Below are 13774 nucleotides of genomic sequence, written 5' to 3' on the forward strand. Positions count from 1 at the left end.
TCATATCTGACTCTTTGTGACCCCATGGACTTCAGCCTGCTAGCCTTCTCTGTCCATGGAATTCTCCAGGCAAGAAAACTGGAGTGGGTGGGCCATTCCCTTCTCCAGGAAATTTTCCTGACCCAGGGATTGAACCTAGGTCTCCTGCATTGCAGGCAGAGTCTTTACCATATAAGTTAGGGGAATATATATATATATATATTATATATAATATATATATATAATATATATATAATATATATATAATATATAATAATTATTATATTATTATTAATATATTATAATTATATATATATTATATATATATATATATATATCTCTCAGTTCAGTTCAGTCACTCAGTTGTATATCCTAAAGATACTACTGACAGGGATGCAATGAATTCTAAGTATGATTTTTCTCAATTTTTCTGCCTAACTTTAAAAGTGTTATTTAATTAACGGTCCTGCCTTGCCCAAAGATTTTAGGAAAGTATCTGGGACAACTTTCCACTATACTAGCACTCTCCATTGCCCTCAGGATCTTGTCGTTCCCTCTTTCCTGACCACTTTAATTAAAACAAACTCTTAAAATAATTTTATTCTCATCAAACCAAAGTCAGGAGCCAGAGCTTCTCTCTTTCCACAAGTTTTCCTTCCAACCATTCCCCTGTATTTCACAGTATAATAATTATCCATAAGAAATAAATTAGCATCATAGGAGTCTGCAGAGATAGAAAGAACTTAGTGTGTAATTACAAGGAAATATGACTTGATATCAAAGGTATATTTGTTTTTAGTTTTTTAAGGAATCTCCTTACTGTTCTCCGTAGCGGCTGTATCAATTTGCTGCTGCTGCTATTAAGTCGCTTCAGTCGTGTCCGACTCTGTGCGACCCCATAGACAGCAGCCCACCAGGCTCCTCCATCCCTGGGATTCTCCAGGCAAGAATACTGGAGTGGGTTGCCATTTCCTTCTCCAGTGCATGAAAGGGAAAAGTGAAAGTGAAGTTGCTTAGCTGTGTCCGACTCTTAGCGACCCCGTGGACTGTAGCTTACCAGGCTCCTCCGTCCAAGGGACTTTCCAGGCAAGAGGACTGGAGTGGGATGCCATTGCCTTCCTACCAACAGTGCAAGAGGGCTCCCTTTTCTCCACACCCTCTTCATCATTTATTGTTTGTAGATTTTTTGATGACAGCCATTCTGACAGGTGAGAGCTGATATCTCATTGTAGCTTTGATTTTTATTTCTCTAATAATGAACAATGTTGAGCATCTTTTCATTTTTTGTTGACCATCTGTAGGTCTTCTTTGGCGAAATGTTTGTTTTGGTCTTCTGCTCATTTTTTTTTTTTTTTTTTTATTTGACAATGGTTAAGATTTATTTGTGCTACTTGGACTTGTATTTTATTTTTTAATTTTTTATATATAAATTTATTTATTTTAATTGGAGGCTAATTACTTTACAATATTGTAGTGGTTTTGCCATACATTGACATGGATCTGCCATGGGTGTACATGTGTTCCCCATCCTGAACTCCCCTCCCACCTCCCTCCCCATCCCATCCCTCTGGGTCATCCCAGTGCACTAGCCCCGAGCACCCTGTCTTATGATTGAGTTATTTTTTTTTGGTATTGAGCTGCATGAGGGAGGGGATATATGTATACACATAAGCTGATTCACATTGTTGTACAGCAGAAGCTAACACAACATTGGAAAGCAATTATACTCCAATTTAAAAAAAAGGTATATTTGGAGTTTCAGATTTCTATTATCATTTTATGCTACTCATATTAAATTGTCTTGTTACTAATAACAATAATAATGATAAATAATGACTTTAGACAATAAGCAAACTTTTAGGATTTTAATGTCTGATTAATCATAAGTGATTTAAGTGCCTGAATGCTATGCATAAATAAAATAGGTAAAATGTTGAAGTTACACTTAATTCATGAGTAATGACAACATGGGTGAGCAAAACAAAGTCACCTTTTTTGTTCCTATTTTTGTTGGCAACTGATGTTCTGAATGATTCTGTTCAAAGACTATTTCCAACAGCTAAAAATAAGATCTTTGAATTAATCAGCTAAGCCAGACTGAGCTAAGACTAGGGATGTAGGACAGGGTATACATTCTGAAGTAGATTAGTCTTGGAGAGGAGCCTGGACGTCAGTGTAAAAATGGAACCTGGGCCTGGCACTAGAGAATCAGTCCTATGTGTCAGTACAAACAGCAGGTTCATAGGGGGATGGGATCCAGAGCTTTAGGTAAGACTCAGAGGTGAAGTGGGTTTGCAACACTCAGGTAATATTACAATGTGAATATGATACTACAGAACATATTGGAAACTTAGAAAAAGTTAAAGAAATCCTAAAGAATATTCCTCCACCTTCAAAGTATTTTATTCTTGTTGGGTGAGGTCATCTAGAAGACATGACTGCTGATTAACTTGAGAGTTGGGTCCAGGCAACTGGAGGCTTCTCACCCACTTCCCCTGTTCTTGGGATGTAGGTTCTGCTTACTATTCCCACACTAGCAGTTGTTTCTAGACATAATTAACCTTGAGAGTGTAGAGGCTGTTGAGACCATCCAGACTGAACAAGTGACTGAGCCCTGTTAAGGGCTCCCTATAGACTTTTAAGATTCCGGTGATGGATGAGAAGATCTACTCATCTTGTGGCCACCCAAGACAAGCCTTATATATAAGTTCCCTTGCTTATTAACTCTGTCACTTACCAATCTGAAGTCTGTCTCTTTTTTTTCAGTCTCTCTTTGCCCTCTATGATTGGAGGTCAGTTTTGAATTTCATCTGGGGATTCCTGAGGTTGCAAATTAGCAGTTATTAAGTTAGCATTTTACTATATTGATGCTTTCAATTTGTGGTGCTGGAGAAGAATCTTGAGAGTCCCTTGGACAACAAGTAGACCAAACCAGTCTATCCTAAAGGAAATCAACCGTGAACATTCACTGGAAGGACTGTTGTGGAAGCTGAAGCTCCAGTACTTTGGCCACCTGATGTGAAGAGCTGACTCATTGGAAAAGACCCTGAAGCTGGGAAAGATTGAAGGCAAAAGGATAGGGGGCAACAGAAGATGAAATAGGTAGCATCAGTGACTCAGTGGACATGAATCTGAATAAACTTGGGGAGACAGTGGAGGACAGAGGAGCCTGGCGTATTCAGTCCATGGGGTCACAAAGAGTCAGACATGACTTAGTGACTAAATAACAGCATTCCACTGTAGAGCACTTTGTCGGAAATTTGTTTATAATATGCGCTCAAAAATTTTTAAATAAAAGGATAAAATAATAAATCTCCTCTTGTGAAACAAGACTGATATGGTTAGCCAAATGATGGCTCCAAAAGATATCCATGTCCATATGCCTAGAACCCTTGAATGTATCTTATTTGGCCAAAGGGGCTTTGTAGACATGATAAAGTTAAGGATCTACAGATGGGGAATTATTTAGAGTTACACAAATGGGTCCAAGATGTCATCACAAGAATTCTTATATGAGGAAGGCAGAGGGAGATCTGACTACAGAAGAGGCAGAGGAACTGTGATAGTGGTTGGATGATGCCAGGAAGTACATGTGGCCTCTAGAAGCTGGAAAAGAGAAGGATTCTCTCCTGATGCCTTTTGAAGGAACCAGCCCTGGTGATGCATTGACTCTAACCCAGTGAAACTGATTTTGGACTTCTGGCTTCCAGAACTGGCAGAGAATTAAGTTTGTTATTTTGAGCCCTCAAGTTTGTGAGAAGCTAGTAAAGCAGCCATAGGAAACAAATGCATCTGGTAAAATAATATATTTATAAATAGCGAAATTGGTTGGCCTTTCTAAATCCACTCAGTGGCATCTTCTTTTAGGGCTCAGGGAAAAACTAAATCTGAGCATGTGTAAAGTAATGCACTGATATATAATAAAGCACATACTGAACTTTAAAATTTTGTTTTCAGTTTCTAAGAACACCTGACATTATTGCTTGGACATGCAATCTTCTCTTCTCATCTTTTCTCTTCTGCTTTTGACCAGAGAGAGAGCAACGAGTCTTTTCTGTGAAGGAAAGCGATTAAGAAAACTCAAAGATGTTATATATCTGTAATAATTTTAAGAAAATTCAAAACACATCATGGACCAGGTCAAGTATTAAAGGAGCAGATTGATATTGAAAGAGCAATCCAAAAATATTGAAAAAAGATGCTAGAGACGTTACAAGAGGATATCAGAATTAATTTAGTGCATCATGACTAGAACTAGAGATACTGTCATAACAAGAGAATAAAATGTAGAAAGAGTTGTGCAAATACTACATGTGTATGTGTGCTCATTAGCTCAGTCGTGTCTGATTCTCTGGGACCCTATGGACTGTAGCCCACTAGGCTCCTCTGTCCATGAAATTTTCCAAGCAAAATTACTAGAGTGGGTTGCCATACCCTTCTCCAGGGAATCTTCCCGACCCAGGGATGGAACCTGTATCTCCTGCATCTTCTGCATTGGCAGGCAGATTCTTTATGAATGAGTTACATGGAAGCCTGTAAATAGTACAAGACTTCCAGTTTTAGAGGCACAACATTTTGCTTATGGTTGGTTTCTGGCACTTAACTTACTTTCTTAGGAAAAGTCATTCAAACATGCTTGGGGCAAGGAAAAGAAAAATAATAGAAACTTTGTTTTGCCTTATTATGCATTCAGAAAAGGACCTGGTCACTCTAATTTAGATCATTCTTTTTGGATCATTCTTTTTCTCTCTCTGTGCCACCAGCTCTGTGATGTGCTTAGTTGCTCAGTCGTGTCCGACTCTTTGCAACCCCATGGACTGTAGCCCACGGGGTCCTCTGTCCATGGGAAATCTCCAGGCAAGAATACTGGAATGGGTTGCCATGCCCTCCTCCAAGGGATCTTCTCAACCCAGGAATCAAATCCAGGTCTCCTGTGTTGCAGGCAAATTCTTTACCATCTGAGCCATCAAGGAAGCCCAAGAATACTGGGGTGGGTAGCCTAGCCCTTCTCCAGGGGATTTTCCAGACTCGGGAATCAAATCGGGGTCTCCTGCATTGCAGGTGGATTCTTTACCAGGGAAGAGCTACCAGGGAAGCCTGCCACCACTCCTACCCTTCTTTATTTCCAATATGCTCTGTATTCACCCAGTCAGCCATTAACAGCTTTGAGCTAGATTATGTGGTGGGTATGAATGTTATAATCCCTCTCTAAGCAGTATAAAAACTCAGCCAATCACACAACCGTGACACAAACAGAAGAATATGAAGAGAACTCAGAGTGAGGGAGATATGAATAGAAACCTAGAGAAGTGGGTTGTTTTTTTTTTTTTTTTACTATATCTAACTGAAGATATCAGAAAAGAATTAGGTTTTTTAGAAGAAGTAGACTTGCACTGAGCTTTGAATTCAGTGGATGCTAAAGGAGGGGAAAGATGTTTCAAATGAGAAAAAAGTAGATAAGAAGCAGAATTGGGACAATGCCTAAAATGTGGAAGAGGAGCAGAAGAAGGTAAACCCAAGGGGATGTATTTGCCCAGAGGTGTGTATTTCACTAAGGAGTTTCAACCTCATACTGAAGGCAAGAAGGATGTTAAGCAGGACTTTATGAAGAAGAAAGAAATAAAGTAACGTAAGATGGATTGACAAGGGGAGTGTGGCAGAGGGCCTTGTTGAAAAATCTGAGATGGATGAAACTGGAGCCCATTATACAGAGTGAAGTAAGCCAGAAAGAAAAACAACATACAGTACACTAATGCATATATATGGAATTTGAAAGATGGTAACGATAACCCTATATGCGAGACAGAATAAGAGACACAGATGCATAGAACAATTTTATGGACTCTGAGGGAGAAGGTGAGGGTGGGACGTTCTGGGAGAATAGCATTGAAACATGTATATTATCATATGTGAAACAGAACACCATTCCATGTTCGATGCATGAGACAAGGGCTCAGGGCCGGGGCAATGGGATGACCCAGAGGGATGGGATGGGAAGGGAGGTGGGTGGGGGGTCCAGGAAGGGGAACACATGTAAACCCATGGCTGATTCATGTCAATGTATGGCAAAAACTATTACAATATTGTAAAGTAGTTAGCCCCCAACTAAAATAAATAAATTTATAAAAAAAAGAAAAAGAAAAGTCATTATAAGCAATTAGATGAAAGAAAGAAATATTGGATTTGGATAATGTCTGAGAAATTAGGAAGGAAGAAAAGGGTATCAAATTATAATAATGATGTAAAGTCATTAAAACAATGTTACTGCAGTCCAACTTGAAGTGGAGAAAGAAATTTAAGCTTAATCATACATAATTTTAATAAATAACGCATTATTTTAGATGAGTGTGTTGTAATAACAATAGCTAAACTTTAGAATTTACGATTTTCTTGCTGTGTGTGTGTGCTCAGTTGCTCAGTCTTGTCTGACTCTGCAAACCTACGGACTGTGATCTGGTAGGCTCCTTTGTCCATGGGATTTCCCAAGCAAGAACACTGGAGTGAGTTGCCATTTCCCTTCTCCAGGGGGTCTTCCTGACCCACAGATTGAATCCATGTCTCTTACATTGCAGGTGGATTCTTTACCACACTGAGCCACCTGGTGAAGGAGAGGACAAAGGCAAGGAGGATCGATGTGGTCTAAGCAATCAAAGTGGAATTAAGTGCTTTGGTAAGGAAAGCAGAAATTTGATTCTGGAAAAAAAAATGAGGGATGAAGGAAAAGTGGAGAGTATATACAGCTCATATTTATGTGACACTGTTTTAGATAGCTTTTACATACTTGAGTTCTTTGAGGGGAGTAATAGAAAATAAGTGATGAGATGGTTAGGGTTCTATTGAGAGTTTTGCATGCCAACTTAGAGAGTTTCAAGCTAGCAGGAACTTTCCCAAAGAGTAGCATGGTGCATAGACACAGATGGTCCCCAACTGATGATGGTTCAACTGACTACTTTACAATGGCATGATACCCATTCAGTAGAAACCTAACTTCAGATTTGGAATTGTACTCTTTTCCTGGGGTTGGGATGTGTGATAAGTTCCCCTCTTATGAGCAGCTGAAGCTCCCAGTCAGCCAAGTGATCCTGAGAGTGAACAATGGATAAACTTACCACCATTCTGCCTTCATACAACCACTCTGTTTCCCACTTCCAGTGCAGCATTTCAAAAAATTACAAGATTGTCAACACCTTATAAAATGGGCTTTGTGTTAAATGATTTTGCCCAAACATAGGCTAGTGTTAGGTATTCTGAGCACATATATCAAAGGCTAAGCAGAGCTACATTTGGTAGGTTAAGTGTATTTACTGCAGTTTTGACTAAAGATATTTTCAGTTGATGATGGGTTTATCAGGATGCAGCACCATCATAAATCAAGGAAGAGCTGTATGTATTTCAATGGCAATGATTCTCGTGCTCAAATCTGTTGACGACAAGAGCAAAGCAGCACTGGAGACGAATAACAGGACAGTGACATTTAGGATGACCACCAACCTCTCTCAGTGTAGCCCTTAAAAATCTGGCAAATCAACTCATTTCTCCCCATGTCCACTACTCTCTCCTTAGTCCCAGGTACCATTAATGAAATCCCTGCTATTTGAATAGCAATGCCCACCCCACCCCCCCAAATTACTACCCTGCTCTTCCCTTTACCTGCCCTCCTCATGCAGCCAGAGGGAATTTTCAAAATCATCCCCCATCCCCAGGGGCCATCACGCTGCTCTTAGGTTGAAGGCAAGACTTCTCCCCTTGAATGATAAGGTCAGACACACCCAGCTCTCTGCCAGCCCTCCAGCCTCCCCTTGACCATGCTCCTGAGGACTGGCTGCGCAATCAGGGCACATTGGTCCTCTTTTTTCCTGCTGCTTTCTTCTACCAGATCTTTGCTTATCTGTACCCTCCATCAGGGACGTTCCCCTTCTCCTCGCCAACATAACACCTTGTCTTCCTATTGCTCTCAGCTCAAACAGTACTCATCAACAAGTGCTCCCGTGACCTGCAGGCCCAGATCAAACCTCCCCATTGAGGCACCCCTGCTTCCAACCTGACTCCCATGAAACTACAGAGTTTATCTTGTTTGGCACTAGTAAACTGGCAACTTTATATTTTTTGTGTGTTCTTTGATTCTTTTTTGTCAATTTGCTTTCAAGGTTGTTTAGGACAGAAATTCTGTCTCATTTAGCTCTCTACTGTACTAAAGACCCTAACAGAGCATACAGTGGGTGTCAGAAAATAGTGCTAATAAATGAATCATATAAATGTAAATAAATGAATTAAATTTAAATAAATAAATCTAAGTAAAAATTTCAAATGAATGAATGAGAAATAAATAAATGAATTAAATAAGTGTGACTAAATGAATTAAATTTAAATAAATGAATTAATTAGTTAAAATAAATAAGTGAATAAGTAAATGTAAATAAATGATCTTAAAAAATGACGAAAACAGAAAAGAAGCAGATAGATTGGACTGTTATGCAATACTTCAGGTATAAGGTATCTGCAGATGAGAGCAGGGCATGGAATACAGAGGTATTTTTAAGCACCTTGTATAACTTGTTGCAGACATTGAAAATAATCTGTGGACACTAATTAAAATATTTTGATTCCATATGTTGTAGTTCAGTCACTAAATCGTGTCCGACTATTTGTGACCCCATGGACCGCAGCACACCAGGCCTCCCTGTCCCTCACCACCTCCCAGAGTTTGCTCAAACTAATGTCCACTCTAGTGGTGCCATCCAACTGTCTCCTCTGTTGCCCCCTTCCCCTCCTGCCCTTAATCTCTCCCAGCAGCAGGGTCTTTCCCAGTGAGTCAGCTCTTCGCATCAGGTGACCAAAATATTGGATATTCAACTTCAGCTCAGTCCTTCCAATGAATATTCAAGTTGATTCTATATAATAATAGCAATTTTAAGGTCAGTGATCTTTTCAAGTGTTTTTAAGCATAGCTTAAATTAAAGGAAAGAAGCTTGCAATATTAGCATGGAGTACTTATGTGGCATAATTATTGTGAGAGGGAGAAATCTGATGCATTAACCTCAAAAATCAGAAAGAGGGGATTTATCCAGTCTGTGATTAGGGAAGGATGACGCAAGTCATTCTGACTTGCCTGTAACTGCTGTAGTGGACTTTATCTGGCTGAGTTTCTAGAAAATAAAGACTCATTGCAGGCAATTTAATCAGGTCTTAGGATGGTTATCAAATATAATATTTCAAGGATCTCTAGAGTGACAAAAAATCAGCACTGACAAGTCATTCCCTAAAGGACCATGTGTGAAATGATAATAAATGGAAGGAGGAGTTACTATAATGACCAAAAATTAAGTCCTGAGCTTTATTGGTGAACAATTTGTTGAGAAATAGGTCAGTAGATCTTTGTCACAATCCAGGATTCTTTGTAACTTAAAATAAAAGGTCAAATTAATTTTAAAACCACCAAAATCAATCTGTCTAAATGGCCTTAGATTTCCTTCATCATAGAACCAAGGATTAGGTATATCAAACTAGACATTAACCTCAGTGGCTCAATCATATGTAGAATACTTAAAGACTAACGTTAGATAATGAAAAATGCAGACTTAAATCTGACAGTTATAGTCAGCAGCATATAATTTGCTTATTATTTTCAGAAAAGCAATTAGGTAAAGATGATATAATTATCCATATAGGGAGAAGAATGTGCTTAGAAAAAAATTGTAATATAATTATCTCATTATCCCATCTATGTTAAGGCCATCTGAAGTTCGATCACATAGGTTTAAAACCACCATGAAAACCACTCAGTTTTCATATATAACACCAGGCAAACAAATTTAAAGAGCACATATTTTGGTTCAGTGACAGGGAATTGATTTATAAGATGCTACCAGGCATGGTTGGTACAGGAAGGTCCTCCCATTTTCATTTATAAAGTGGTTATTTCATAGTGTTCTTCATAAGGGCTAACATTTGGCCCATTTAATCATATTACATTTATAGTGATAGAATATGCTTCCAAATCCAAAAAATTGCTTTAAAATAGCATTTCATAAATGATCATCATAATTTCATTACTTTCCAAATGTAGAAAATGATACACTGAGTCTTTAAAAGCTTTGGTGAAGTTCGGGTAATAAAATAACTTCGTTCTTGCCAAAGAGAAGCTAATTCTCCTAAAACTTACGGGTACTTCATCATCTCTTCTAGTTAACATTATCTACTGCTGTGCTATGGGCCATATCTAGTTCTCTAGATTATTTCACTTTTATTTGGCCAAGCTCTTTTCAAAACTTTTGGGAAGAGATAATTTCATCAAAGCTCCAATTTTTAAATACACTGAAAATTAATACAATAAGATAAGGACTAACACTGACTTAATTCTCCACTCCTCAAATGAAAAATGTACATTTCTACACAATTTGATTTATGCCATAATATGGTCAATTAAGAATCTAGCCATGGCTAGTGAACAGAGTCCAAAATATACTCTTGGATCAGGTTTCTTTTTCCTGCATTAATATGATATTTATTTGGGAATCATAATGAATGATAATAAATATCTTGTGTACAGCTGAGAAATATATAAATATATGTGTGTGTATATATATATATAATTTTTGTAACTAAACTTACATGTTTCATAATTACCCTTATAATTTTTGCTTTGTAAATCTTACTTTCATTAGGAAGATGGAAGTTTTGGATTCATGCCCAAATCTTCCCATTGTCATGCAAATTATGCCTCTTAATCTGAATTTAGTTGGGTCTGCCTTAATTGTTATAATAGTTAAGATTTCCATATTGTGCTCAGTGCTTTAAATAATTTATAACATTTAATCTTTCAGAGAACTTGTCCAAGGTTTACAACTAGCAAATTGTGGAGATAGGGTTGGAACCCAGGTCTCCTTTACCCCATGGCCCATCTTCCAAATCTTTCTTTTGCTTCCATGTTGAGATGTGTTATAGCAGAGCTTCTCTAACTTTAATGGGGTTATGAATCACTGGAAATCTTGTTAAAATTCAAATTCTGATTTGGCAAGTCTTGTGGAGAGCTCAAGAGCCTGCATCTCTAACCAGTTCCCAAGTGATACATATGCTGCTGGTTTATGAAACCCAACTTTCACAAGTGGGTTTTTGAAAATATATATCCCTTAACCTAGAGAAAATCAGGGCTTCTTTGGTGGCTCGATGGCTCAGTGGTAAAGCATCCGCCTGCCAATGCTGAAAACTTGGGTTTTACCCCTGGGTCAGGAAGATCCCCTGGAGAAGGAAATGGCAACCCACTCCAGTATTCTTGTCTGAGAAATTCCAGGGACAGACGAATCTGGCAGGGCTACAGTCTATGGAGTTGCAAAAGGGTGCAACTTAATGACTAAACAACAAGAAGAGAAGATCATCTTTGTTTATTTTTATATGCATGCCAGGATATACTTGGTGATATTTTCCAGTAATGTATTATCCAGCAGTCTCTAGGTAACCAGGTCTTACAGAGAAATGAGAATCAGGCTCTGCCATTTCTCTGTGGGTTCTTGGCATTTGATTTCTCAGAGCTGATTTCTTCATGAATCACTAAAAAATGGATAGGTAGGAATAAGTCATCACCACATAAATTTTACTGAGTGCTTATTTCAAGCCTTGAACCATCCTGACTGCTTTACATTGGTTCCACTATTTCAACCTCAAAAAAATTTTATGAAGTAAATTCAGGCGTTACAAGACTAAGTTCTATGAATATTTATGATTCTAAATGATACTGTGAACTTAAAGAGCTACTTTTGTCTGAAATAACTCAGCAGAATTTATGGATATTAGCGCAAGATGGCATCAGATAAGTTATAGAAGACACATGTCAAGTCATGGCCTCAAATCGCATTTCCTTACTTTAGGCAACTGTGTAAACTATCAGAACCTCGGTGTCCTTATCGATAGAGATGGAAGAGCATTATCTACCTTAGAGTATATTTGTAGTACTTACATGAAATAGTTTATGCCAAGAATCTAGTGTTTTGCTTGATAGGAACTCAAATAGCAGTCACTGTGTTCATCATAACATCAGTGAGAGAATTAAAATATTATGATTATTTCCTGTCTTATTTCACTGAGTGTGTGAAAATGCAATGATGTGCATGTGATCTCTATCAACTTTCTCCCTCAAAATCTGAAATAACAAATCAGGATCTTAGTTCTTAGTTTTCCCATGAGAATTATAGTCCTATCCTTTTTTTAATGCTTTTCCACTTCAAGGTGATTTGTTTTCTTAGAACTTTCACAATTGGCAATAACTATTTTCATCCAACTTATGCAAGTTACAAGCTTAATTTTTTTAAATGCTTAATTTCAATTGAATTGTAATAATAGAAATATAGCTAGCTATTAAAAAGATTGAAGTGAATTTACTGTGAAGCTATCTTTTCAGAAGCAAATTATGGCACTCACTTGGATGAATGGATCATTGACTTTGGATATTAAAGTGACCTATTTGTTTAAATGTATTAAAACCTAATTACTAAAATAGCCATGCATAGTGTTAACAGATAGTTAGAACTATAGTTCTTGATAATTGAAAACACCAAATTTCCAAACTGGTTTCTGAGGAAGTGGAATAAAAATATTCCAAAGAGTTATCATGACAGGAAATAACCATTTCATTCAGTCCTATTTTCATTCGTTCCATACTCACTGAGTACCTCCACAAAGCCAGGTCCCTGACAAGGGCATGGAATAGAAAAATGAATAAGGTGTGCAGAATCTTAAGGAACTCACTGTTTTAACCTGACAGTTAGATATATTAGCAGAAAATTTTAATATAACTTGTATCATGAGAGAGGACATATTGCAAGACCAACAAATAGGCTATCTGGGGACATTTGCAACCACATCATCTTCATGAGCATAAAACATAGATTAGAGACAGTGTACTCATTATGTAAACAAAGCTTCAAGATGCCTGTCCCCACTCTCCTTCCCTTTCAAATGTATTGCTTCCTGGAGCTCCCCATACAGAAATTCTGGGACCACTCCAACAGGTATTATGACACCATAAAAAGTCCATTCTTCTGCCTGAAGCCTTTGGAGAAAAGCTAAACTTAACGTAAGATTTAAAGAAGTTTTCAGGCAAAAAAAAAAAAAAATAGGTGTAGGGCATTCCACACAGGAAAAATGACAAAGATTTTTAAACCAGGCTACATCATCAATCATGGCCAGGTGTCTGGACAATTTTCTCTTCCTCTGTTTCTTCGCCTGCAAAATAAAGACAATCATCCTTATATCTTTGAAATGCTGTGCAGATGACATGCTCGGCAAATTGAATGAGCTCAATAAATGTTAATTCTGATATTCTTTCCTGTCTGGAAAGATGTCAGATGCAAACTTATGTGAGTAAGAAAGTAAATGGTGTGTTATTTGGCTGTGCCAAGGCTTAGGTGTTGCATGCAGAATCCAGTTCCCTGATCAGGAATCGAACCCAGGCCCCCTGAATTGGGAGTGTAGAGTCTTAGCCACTTGACTACCAGGGAAGTCCCGGAAGGTTCTGAGTTGGTGGAAAACAGAGTAGGTACAGCAGAGGAGGGGATGAGGCACCTTTCCCTGAGACTGGAAGCAGGTCATGCAGACTTCAATGCCATGGTGAAATCTATCTGTCCCTTCGGCACAAGGAAGCAATGGAAATTGTGTCTTTTTGCTTATTTTATTTTTTATTTATAAAATCTCCAACTGATAATTAGATTTAAAAGCCTAGAAAAATCATCCTGGCAGCAGCATGGAGAATGAATAGAACCAGGAAGATGAAATCAGAGACAACAAACAAAGGCTCCTACAA

General features: G+C 38.0%; 1 long non-coding RNA gene across 1 annotated transcript; it reads left to right on the forward strand.

Moving 5' to 3' along the window:
• Positions 1 to 2260: 2260 nt before the first annotated feature.
• On the forward strand, positions 2261 to 8079 carry LOC145541916 (uncharacterized). The gene is made up of 3 exons (XR_014079409.1): positions 2261 to 4969; positions 6552 to 6649; positions 7938 to 8079. It is a non-coding gene; the product is annotated as an uncharacterized LOC145541916 (long non-coding RNA).
• The last annotated feature ends 5695 nt before the right edge of the window (positions 8080 to 13774 follow it).

The sequence above is a fragment of the Giraffa tippelskirchi genome, chromosome 3 (genome assembly GCF_054371585.1).
Source record: "Giraffa tippelskirchi isolate mGirTip1 chromosome 3, T2T-mGirTip1v1.2.pri, whole genome shotgun sequence".
Taxonomy (NCBI): Eukaryota; Metazoa; Chordata; class Mammalia; order Artiodactyla; family Giraffidae; genus Giraffa; species Giraffa tippelskirchi.